Raw genomic sequence first — 12423 nt, 5'->3', positions numbered from 1 at the left:
AGGTAGCAAATGAAAAGAGTGAGAGAGTTAGAATGATTAGTCTTTTGCCACGGTATGACAGTGAAATGTTTAAAAGGAGGGCTATAATTGCAAATAACTTTATGCGTGGGTTATGTATGATGAGTGGTGTAGAATTTGTGGACGTGTGGAGTGAGTTCGATGGGCGAAAGAATCTATATAAGATGGATGGCTTCCATTTGAATGGTTACGGTGTAAGGAGACTTGAGAAAGTGTTGCTGAATGTAGTGGATGTGCAAATTCAAGGAAACTAGATTTATTAAAGGGGGGGTAGATATAATATGCACAAGTGAATAAGAACAACAAATCAGAGTGGGATAGTTAAAATAAGGCATCAAGGTAGGGTTGGGGCTAATGGGGGTCTTAAATTCATGTACACTAATGCTAGGAGTATTAAGAACAAGAAGGAAGAGTTTTTGGCCATGGTTGGCACTTCCAGACCACAGGTTATTGGTATTAGTGAGTCATGGCTGACTGTAGATGATATAGCTAGTGGGATTGAATGTGATAGATATAGTGTGTTCAAGAATGACAGGGAGAATAAAATGGGGGGAGGAGTATTGTTGATGATAGCTGATGAGCTACAGCCAAGGAGAATAGAAATTGAATTGTAGGATAGAGAAAAGAGCACATTTGAGGCCATTTGGTGTGAGATTGTGGCTAGCAGAACTAAATATACAACTGGGTGCTGCTATAGACCAGGCGATGGAAAAGATGGTGGTGACAATATGCACAAGCAAATAGAAGAAATGAGTGGAACGAGGGTAATTATTATGGGAGATTTCAACTATGGTCGCATTGATTGGAGTGAGGAGAGGACACACGGGAGGAAGGAATTGGATTTTATGCGGTTATTAAGGGATAACTATCTGCGACAGCATGTAATGGAAAATACTAGGGGTAAGAGAGTGCTTGACCTAGTAATTACATCTGAGGATTTGGCTGTAACAAATATGACCACATTGCCACCAATTGGTGAGAGTGATCATAGGGTCTTGACTTGGGAGGTGGCTAAAGGTGTGGAATTTTCAATTAAGACAGGGTACATGAGGAATTATTGGGCTGGAGAGTATGACAAGCTTAGGAGTTTGATTGGTTCAGTGCCATGGCATGTACAACTGCATGGACTAGAAGTCGATAGTGCATGGGAGGTAGTTAAGAAGTGTTTGCATGAAGCAATGGCTGACTGTATACCTAGAATCCGAATAATAAATCAAGTAGGGGTTAAATGGATGAATAACACAATTAAGCTTGAGCTGCAAAAAAAAGAAACAACTGTGGAGGGAATTTAAAGTGTAAGGTGACCTGCAGGCACACGAACAGTATAAAGCCCAGGTCAGAAGGGTAACAAGTGTGTAAAGAAAAGCAAAAGTGGATTATGAAACATTAGCCACACAGGATAAAGAGAATCCGAAACAGTTTTTTCGATATGTTGCAAGTGAAAGAAAAAATGTATATGGCAGATTGATTTTACAGAATGCCGATGGTAGGGAGCTAACCAAATCAGTTGATATAGTTGAGTTACTGAGTGAGCACTTTCAAGTATATATCAACCAGGTGGTGACATTGCAGAAATGGAAGAACCAGTAGATTATATGGGAATTGTGGTGAATGAAGTGGAGGCGAGTAGTCTATTGCATAACCTCAATGTCAATACATCTGTGGGATTGGATGGTATACCAGCTTGTGTCATACGAAAAGCAGCAAAAGAATTGTCAGTTACCTTGACCATTTTGTTTAATTTGAGTCTCGGGTCTGGGTTAGTCCTGAAGGGGTGGAAAGAGGGGATAATAGTTCCACTGCATAAAGGTAGTTCCAAGACTGCTGTTGTAATTTACCGACCGATTAGCATATCAGGAATCATTGTCAAGGTCTTAGAGAAATTAGTCAAGAAAAGAATACAGGATTAGATAGATGAAAATGGGATATTGTATGGGGGACAACATAGTTTTGTGAAGGGTAGATCATGCCTCAGTAACTTGCTCACGTTTTATAACACAGTGTCGGCTGAACTGGATAGGGGTAATGGGTTTACAGTGATACTACTGGACCTTTCCAAGGCCTTTGACAGGGATATCACATGTAACCCTAATCAGTAAACTGGAGCAGATGGGGATAGACATAGGGTTGGTGAGATGGATAGGAGGGTGGTTGAAGGAGAGATACCAGAGAGTGGTTTATTCAGGAGTGGAGTCTAAAAGACGACTGGTGACTAGTGCTGTGCCGCAGGGCTCTGTTCTTGGACCACTGCTTTTCAATTTGTTTATCAATGATATAGGAAAGGATTTGAGAGGAAGTGTTCACTTGTTTGCTGATGATGCAAAGTTGGGTAGAGCAATTGTGAGTGCACAGGATGTCAAAATTTTACAGGATGATTTGGATAGTTTGGAGGACTGGGCTAGGAAAAATGGATGTCAATTTAATGTGCCAAAGTGTAAGGTTATGCACTTTGGAGTGAAAAGAATAGCAGCAGTATATCGCATTGGTGGAACCATACTCCAGGAGATTGATGAGGCCAGGGATTTGGGAGTGTTGGTGGATAGGGAATTGAAGTTTAGGGGGCACATTGCAAAAGTGACTAAATCAGCTCATCAAATCACTTGGCTTCTGAAAAATACTTTAATATGCAGAGACAAACAAGTTGTTGTTCCTCTGTATCAAGCCTTGATAAGACCCCATCTGGACTACTGTGCTCAGTTATGGGCACCAGGGTTTCTTCGTGATGGGGAGGAAGTGGAGGGGATCCAGAGACGAGTGACCAAGATGATAGCAGGTCTGTGGAATGAACCTTATGAGAATAGGTTGAAGATATGTGGGTTGCAGAGATTGGACGATAGGCTAAGGAGGGGTGATAGGATTGAGACATTCAAATTACTGAAGGGTTTCTATAAGATTGATCCAGAAGATATTTTTGAAAATATGACTGGTGGTGGGAGGACTAGGGGCCATGCATGGAAGCTGGGCAAGAGTGTGGTTGACAAGGGTGTTAGATCTAGGTTTTTTTTACTTGGAGAGTGGTGAATGAGTGGAATAAGCTTCCAGAGTCTGTTGTGGGTGGTACGACCGTGTATGAGTTCAAGGCAAGGTACTGTCAATGTCGAATAGTTGTTCTTGACATAATGTTAGGGCCTCCCTCGATGAGTCTGTCGACTCCTTGGAGTTGCCCGGAACAATAATAATAATACTCAGTATGCAGTCATACACTGTTTTTGTCAGTACTGCCTTAAGTTTCATGCATTGTCAACACCTTTTCTGCTCAGCTCATTTACCCAACATAGTGATGATAACTGCTACAGAGCTTCCTATAATCACCTGCTATTTTTGGCAGTGACCTTTGCTTATATGATCACTTCCCAAACAAGCACCTCAGATCACTCTCAACACCGAGCAGCAGTGTCAACACCTCATTAACAAATACATCTTGTGAAGGTATCACCAAATCCAAAACATTAAAGCTTCTATTTGCTTCAGTCATCTGCTGCTTAAGATACTTATCTCTTAGAAATGCCACAAACTCACTCTCCTTGCTCAAATGCACTATCTCCTCCTTCTATTCTATATTCCTGTAATTCAAGTCTCCCATGAGGATGACCTTCTTTTTTACATGCCCAACTAATTTGCCTAAACATTTCACAATCAGTATTCTCTGCATTCCTTGGCCAATAACAGCATCCTATCAGATACACTAACCTGTTTATTTCAACTTCGCACCACACAGATTCAAAATCGGTGCATGTACTATCAACTTCCACTCTTTGCAGACACAATTCCTCTGCAATCATTAACAGCAACCCCTCCTCTTTTCACATCTCTATCATTCCAGAAAATTATATATCCTTCTAATTCTATTCCCAACATCACATCCTCCTCAGGCAACCAAGTTTCACTTATTCCAGTTACTTTTGGGCCTCCCATCTAATTCAATGCCACTGAATCAGCTCTTTTGTTTCAAATACTCTTTTCATTTGTATAAACATAACAATCACTGTGCATTTGAGGTCATCCTACTAGTATTAACATTCTCTATTCTGGCTGCTATACTACACCTCTCTCTTTGGTTTGACCACTTCATTTGGAATATTTTTCAGAGCTGAGGAAGATTTGATGAATAGTCTTTCATACTTGTATTTGCCATGATGTAATAGTGGCCTTCTTCCATTGTCAGCATGGTTGGCAAGTCCTGGGTGACTGTACTGGTGGACCAGATGTAGTCTGTGTTTGGATATTCCGATATTGGTTGTCCTGACTATCTGGCCATATTGCAACTGCAAGGGACTTGGTATACTCTTGATTGGTCTAGGCCCTAGGCCTACCAAGCCACATACCCTAGACTCTACGGGATGTGGCTGGTCTTTAATGGAGTAGAAAAGAGATGTGGTTTCTGGTTGTAAGGTCATATTTCCTTAGGATTTTTTTGTTAATTTTGAGATGTGCACAGATATATGGAACTGTAATAGACATTGAGAAATCTCTGCTTTGAAGGGAAAGGGGTGAGGGGTTGTGGTTGAATGGTTTTAATATTATTTGAGAGTTGTAGCCATTGGCAAAAAAAGTATTAGGAATATAAGTTCAGTAGTTAAGATGCTATATCTGAACTCATTAATTTTGCACTGTCATACACGGTTATTTTATAATCTCATATTGTTGGGAGGGGCAGGGGACTGCTGGTGAATATATCTACCTGTATGTGTAAGTTTTCTGTAAAGAGAGAATGCGAGGGATCCATCAGGTTGGTGTGTAATCAGAGTATCTAGGAATGGAAGAATATTGTTTTATTGTTTCCTTCTCAAGATAACCCTGGATCCTGGGGGTGTTGATTGTTTAAGTGTGTTAAGAAGAAATTTTGGAGTGTATCCAGGCTATGCAGTCAAATGGAGAACATATCACCCATGTAGTGAAGACATGGAGCAGTGTTTAAGGCTTTTTCTTCAAAGGTCTCAATAAAGAAGTTGGCCAGGAGTGGAGAACCCATGGCATTCCCATTACTTTTTTAGAATTTTCCTTGCCAAATGAAATGGCCTGAATTCATGAAATGAAATAGGACTGAGATAATGGCAGGAAATATAGCTTGGATAAGGTCTAAGTTATCTTTGAGTGGGAAATTGGTAAATAAAGAGGAGACATCAAAACTGACCATTATGCAGTGTGTTGAAGTGCAAGGTTTTCTATACTGGCTTTAAAGTGGGTAGACTTTTATTATATGTGAAGGTGCGTTTCCATATACTGTGTGAGCACTTTGGCTAAATATTTGGCTAATTTGTATGTGGGTGAATCAATGCCATCCACAATGGGAAGTAACACATTATGTTTATGGATATTTGGCTATATATCTTGGGGAGGGGATCTAGATTAATAGGGCTTTAATCTGTAACTTCCACAGGCCAAGAGATAATCTTTTTAATGAGCCTATGCAGTGATCTGAATTGTGGGTTGACACCATTTGAGGCATGGGGGACTGATTACAGAAATAATGGAGGACACTGTAGAAGGAAAGAGACCACGAGGCAGCCAAGAATTTCATATACATAAATAACATAATGATTCTAACTGGCACTAAGAGTTATGAAGAGGTAAAAAGGAAGTAACAAGACAGGATGTTGTGATGTGCTGCTATATATTTACCAATTTTCAGATTGATGCACCAAAGAAAAAGAAGAAGTCTATAGGGATTAGGTAGAACGATCTAGAAGTAAAGAGGCAAGCTTACCTGAGTAATCTGATTGGTTTAAAACCACTGTGGCATTTTCCTCGTGTGGTTTGATAATTATTATTATTCTGCTATTTCTTTAACTCTATTGCAGAGCTTAAAATTCTTTTTTTTTGATAGGTTGCTTTTTGGTGGTTTCGCTTGGGTGAGAATGCTGACTACATCCAATATGCTGTTGGCAATATGGTTGGGAAAGCTGCAGTATCTCATTCTACCTGTATCATTATTTCCTATGCAGGAATTTTCTTAGGTGCTATTGCAAAGTTATGCCCACATGAGAGTATGCTAACTACTTCAGGAAGAGAGATTTATTGCAGTGTTCATAGGTAGCTGAGATTTCGAAGCTGAGTTCATTTGTAGATTTTCAAATTCCGTAATGTGCCGCATTATATTGTTTGAAATTCTCTGTCCACTGAAGTGTTCGAGATGTAACAAGCAATCTCCCAAAGGTCAATCTAACTGTTTGCTGGTGATGCAAAACTGGAGAAGGACAATAACTGATAAAAGTGATGCATATGTCCAACAGAATTATTTGAAAAAATTGTGAATGCAGGTGAAGGAAAATCATCATTTTAATGTTCAAAATGTAAGGTTGTTCACTTTGGTTGAAAATTACATACTGGCGATCATCATACTGATGGTGCTGGATTGCAGAAAATTAATGAGACCAGGAAGTTGAGGGTAATGGTTGACAGGGAGTCAAAGTTCACAAAGCTTTCTGCAAAAGTTGGCAAAATGGTTCAAAAGATTATTGGGATGTTGAAAAATGCACTAACAAGTAAATATAGAGAGGTTATTGTCCTTCATTATAAGATTATGATTCGTGTGCAGCTTGACTATAGTGTATATGTCAGGTCATCTGAGTTTCTTGGGGTCAGGAGGTGATGGACTAGATTTTTTTCTTGGAAAGTGGTGACTGAATGGAATGGATTACCATAATTAGTTGCGAATATCCTAACAGTGAACTAGTAGCCATAGTATTCAACATTAAATACGAGGCTAAACTTCTTGAAAGGAGTTGGTCTCAAGTAGAGTGAAGTGGACAAATATCAGAAGGGGAACTGGACAATGAGACTTATTTGTGCCTATGGACCCACAGAAGATTCTACTAAGGTAGAAGTGGAGGAATATTCTGAGTCTTTACAGAAAGCAACTGACACAATTAAAAAGGAAGTGTTGGTCTTTGTTGGGATCTAAATCGAGCAGGAAATGACTGTCAAAACGTACAAATATTCATTCATCATCGTCATCTTCCTTTCCCTCTTTTTACCTTGCAGTTTCAAGGGTTTATTAATCCACCGACCTCAAACCGTTCACACGATAAGGTGGTCAGACCTATGTCCCGGTGTATCCTATGTCTCTAATGTTGACTTCTCAAAAGCCGGTTTGTCTGCTTTGCGAGATTAAAAACGCCAGGATAAAATGGGAAAAATTCTACTGTCCATGAACAAGACCAGCTAACTTGGTTATGGGTGAGGAAGAACCTTCAGCTCCTCGCATCACCAATGGGAATCGAACCTAAGACACTCCTTCCCCAGGCATACGGTTGCGAAGTGCACAGCCACTAGGCTAACTGCACAGACACATACAAAAATATGTTGGGAAAATTTGGAGAAAAGAACAAAGCGAATAATAATGGAATATACCTATTGGATTTCTGCTCATGACATGGACTGCTTATTACTAACACAATGTTCCAACATAAAAATGTGCACAAATTCAAATGGAAAGAAGAGGCAAGGAATAAGAAAAGTCTCATTAACTAGGTTATTGTTGATAGTGATGTTTTCACCCTGGTGCAGGACACCAGAGTGTACAGAGGATTTGAAATTGGAAGTGGTAACCATTTAGTCTTGAACAGGATAAAACTGCATTTCATAGTGAAAAAAAGAACATGTAAGAAATTTTAAAACTGAATAAAAGTTGAACAACCTCTCAGATGTGAACTGTAGATTAAAATACACAAAAACATAATTGAAGAAAAAATGAAAGAGTTTCAGAACAGGAACCAAACCTTGGAGATTCAGTGGTAAGCCCTGAAGAAACCACTGATTGATTTAGCCAGAGAGGAATGTGATGAGGTTGTCTTTACAGACAACCTAATCACAAGGATAGAAAAATCCCTAAAAATCACTAAGGATAGAAAAATCAGAACTCCATGGTGGACATGGGAAGTTAAAGATGCAGTGAAGGAAAAGAAGAAAGCATATCAAAAGTTACTGGCTAATAAGTCTGCTTGTGCTCTTAGAGAATACAGAGACAAACGTAAGAAAGCTAAACACTGTGTAAAACTGGCTAAACAAAAGTCATGGGAGGACTTTGGTAAGGACATATATCAATTGAAAATAAATATCAAGAAGGTGGCAAGATATACGGGAGGTTGTTGAAGAAGCTCAGAAATGGAGAAAAGAGTGCTGTAAAAGGAATTAGAGATGATAAAGGTGACATGAAAACAGGAGAAAAAAATATCCTTGAAGTATGGAATAATTACTTCAAAAAATTGCTAGACGGAAAAGAATCAATGCCAACAAAGTGGTAAAAACACTTAACGGGCATGCAATCAGGAATACATATCCATATAGTAGAAAAAGCCTTCAAAGAATTCCAAATTGGTGAAAGGCAGCTGGAGTAGATGGCATCGACCAGAAATGCTCAGGTCTGGACTTATAAAAGGCTTACAGTGCCTGAACTCTATAGTTCAGAAGGCCTAGTCAGAGAGACGAATTCCAGATGATTCCAGTAGAGCTCTCATAATACCCATTTATAAAAAGGGAAATAAAACTGAATGTGAGAATTGAAGATATTTCTTTACTGAGTGTTCCTGGTAAGATTTATGCAAGTATAATTCAAAAACGGTTGAGAATGATCGTGGAAGAGAAGCTTGGTGAAGCCCAAGCCGGATTCAGGCCACATAGAGGCTGTCAAGATCAGATTTTCACTTTACGATAGATAGTTAAGAAATCATGAGAATAGTAACAAAGATTTGTATTTAAGTTTTGTAGATCCAGAAAAGGCATATGTAAAGGTGCAAAGAGAGAAGCTATTCCAAATGCTACAGTTATATGATGTCAATGGAGCATTTTATCAAGCAATACTCAAACAAGGATGTACAATACCACCTCTGTTATTCATTATCTATATGGATAACATTATGAAGGAAAGTGGTATTAAACCTGATATCCAAATTGGAGATGTTAATCTCAGCTCTTTGCTTTATGCAGATTCTCTGACTAAACTGAATACCTGGTGTAATAGATATGGTATGGAGGTCAGCACTAAAAAGACAAAGACAATAATGAAAATAGGCAGAAACATTGAAAATATCAATTGCAGTGTGAATTTAGAACCTATAAAACAAGTAAAGCATTTCAGCTACTTAGACACAATTTTAGTGAAGATGATAAATTAAATATGGAAATAACCAACAGAATCAACAAAGCTGGTATGGTAGGAAGTCAACTGAATAAATTTATATGGAATAAGATGCAAATTAGCCAAAACACTAAATTACTTGTATTCAAGCCAATTTTTACTTATGGATCTGAGAGCTGGGTCAGAAGTAAAACACTTGACCAAAGACTGGAGACTGCAGATATGAGAGTCCTGAGAAAGATTAAAGGCATGAACAGATGGCATCAATGGCAATATCATATTAAAAACGAGGAAATTAGGAAAGAACTTGACATTGTCAGAATCCAGGAATGCATAAACAGAGCTTATCTGAGGTGATATGGTCACTTAAACAGAATGGGAGAGGAAAGATTAGCAAAACAAGGGTTCTCTGCCAGGTTGGTAAGAAAAAGACCCAGAGAAAAAGACCAAGATATAGGTGGATTAACACAGTAAATAATGCCTTAGAAGAAAGAAATATATGATCTGATAATGTTGAAGTCTTTACAGATAACAGATTTATATGGAGGAAAATTGAAGATAGGAAGTTAGTAATGATGTAATTTTTCATGTAGTACTATCATATATAAGGGGGATATAAGTCCTAGTCACACCTCCTAGCTGCTGACCCCTGGGAAATGCTGGGCAACTTCCCAGTTACTAACATGGCAGGTGAAACATATTAGGGACAATCACCCAATATGCGATTAGCTCAGATTACAGAAAGAGACAAGAGAAACAATTTGAATGTAATGATGGCCAGCCACCAGGCTACTGACTATGTCAAGAATGAGTACCAAAGCCATCTAGGAAACCCTCATGCAGATTAAGTCAGAGGTCGTTGTAGAAACTTCAAATTCTGGAGAAGACCCCTCATCATGTCAACATACAACATCAGAACACTCCTTAAATGTGAAAAACTACATGAATATTCTTTGGCAGCTCAAGAATCCCAAATTTATCTCATATGTATTCAAGAACATCGATGGCAGACAGAAGAATATTGGAATGTAATATGAAATTTATTTACAGCTCTGCAGAGCCAAATGGAACAGGAGGCATAGGCTTCCTCATCACTAATGAACTTTACCAAAACATAGATTCAATCACTAAATTCAGCAGCCGAATAATAAAATTCACTTTGCGAACAAACCCAAGAGCCATCATAATTGCTATTGGGGATGCTTCATTAGATTAAAAGATTGACTACTATACCAGCTTAGAACAAGCTATATGTTACGTTCGCTACATGACTTTGTGTTTGGGTGATGCCTTCAATGTGAAGGTGGGAAAGGACTTAAGTGCATCATCTAGAGCATGTGGTAAACTCCTTTTACATGACACAACCAACAACAATGGACATCTTTTATGGAATTTTGCAATGCTCATGACCTCATCACTATTTAATCAAGATTTTCTCATAGGGAAGGAAGAGTCTGGATTTGGCAACACCCAGCAGGAACCAAAGCACAGAGAGATCACATATTAGTAGGAGGAAAGTGAATTTGTTCCATTAAAAACTGTCGAGCATATAGTACAGTATAACTGGGATCTGATCACAGAATCCTTAGTGCTCATATGAAACTAACTCTTCAGTCCTCACATTCGCACAAATTAAGAAAACATTCCTATAATTAGCAGCAGTTTATCGATCCATCAATATCCTGTATATTTAAGGAACAAATAGCAAACGAAATAGAACAACAAAATTTGGAATGTATTCAGATCGATTCCCTCTACAGCATACTTTATGAAACTATTCAATACTTTACCCAGAAAGTGCTGGGGGAATAGACCTAAACTGTAGAAAATCGACTGGGTCAGCCCATCGGCAATAGAACTCCGAAACACAAGAAATCAGATCGTCAAACAACATATGTTAACATAATTCTAAATCTATCATATACCTATTAAACCTTGCTGCCACCAATCACTTCAAAGCTGACCGTGAAGAATTTGTAAATGCCATATTATTGGATTTGGAAAGAGCCAACCATGCAGGAAATCAAAAAGATGTTTATCAAAAAGTCAACCGACTGTGTAAAAAAAGTCACAACCAAAAACACTAGTAGAGTGGACAAGGAAAATGGAGAAGCCTTCTAAATCACAGCAGAACTTCTCACAGAATGTAGACCATATTTTTATGGATTACTAAATGCTGACATGCAATTTAATCTTCTCCCACCTATACTGATAAGTTCACTGCAGGTGAACTATGAAGTGCTGTAGGACAACTAAATCCAAACAAAGTTCCAGGACCTGATAATATTGCTCCTGAATCCATCATCTGTGGAGGCAATATGCTAAATGCATTACTTTCGAATATCCGTAACATTGTACTAAACACTGCGATTGTCCCAGATTGGACCAGATGATACATCCTTCCCATCCTGAAGAAAGGTTTCCAGACCAAAATGACAAACTACAGAGCAATTAGCTTCATCTCCACTGCTTTAAAAGTTTAGAATAGAATGTTATTAAACAGGATTCAACCATCCATCACTCCCCTCCTCAAGAAAAGCCAAGCAGGATTCCTCAGGGGAAGAAGTACTATAGAATAAATCCACTGTATTAGAAGACTGAAGAGAAGGCTCTAGGAACAAACAGCTACCTGTTGTTCTTACTTTCATCGACTTTACCAAAGCTTTTGACAGTATTAACAGATCCAAACTCTTTGAAATTCTGTCCCATTATGGTATACCAGACAAAATCATTAAGGAAATACAAGCTCCCTACAAAGAGTTTCAAGCACAAGTTCTAGTCAATGGAATGTTAACTGACCCATTCCTTATCTCTACAGGAGTCTTGCAAGAGGACGTTCTCTCCCCCTTTCTCTTTATTATCGCATTGGATTAGCTCTTTTAACAAATAACTCACATTTTTGCATTGAACTACACTTCAATCAAGAAAGTGTCGAGTTGCAAGAACTTTTCTACGTAGATGATGATGCCTTACTCGATGCAGGTTACAACACAGCTCAGACATCTGGACGAACTTATTATCCTCGCCAACATGGTGGGATTAAAAATTATTTTTTCCAAAACTAAAGTTCTACCCATTCTGTCTGATGGTTCCTTATAACACCTTAACTACAAAATCGAAAATGTACACACCTTCAAATATCTTGGCTCTCATATTATGGACATTGAATACGATATAAAATTCTGAAAACAAAAGGCACTAGCAGTCTTTGGTACCATGACTCCCATATGGAAATCCCTTCTTGTCGGCCACAGCATGCACTATTTTTCTATATGCATCGCAAACTTGGACTACTTGGACTATCTCCACAGGAAATAGCCAAAATT

This window comes from Typopeltis vanoorti, chromosome 2 (genome assembly GCF_054136105.1).
Source record: "Typopeltis vanoorti isolate ZY-2024b chromosome 2, IOZ_Tvanoo_1.0, whole genome shotgun sequence".
NCBI lineage: Eukaryota > Metazoa > Arthropoda > Arachnida > Uropygi > Thelyphonidae > Typopeltis > Typopeltis vanoorti.
This window is presented reverse-complemented; position numbering follows the sequence as displayed.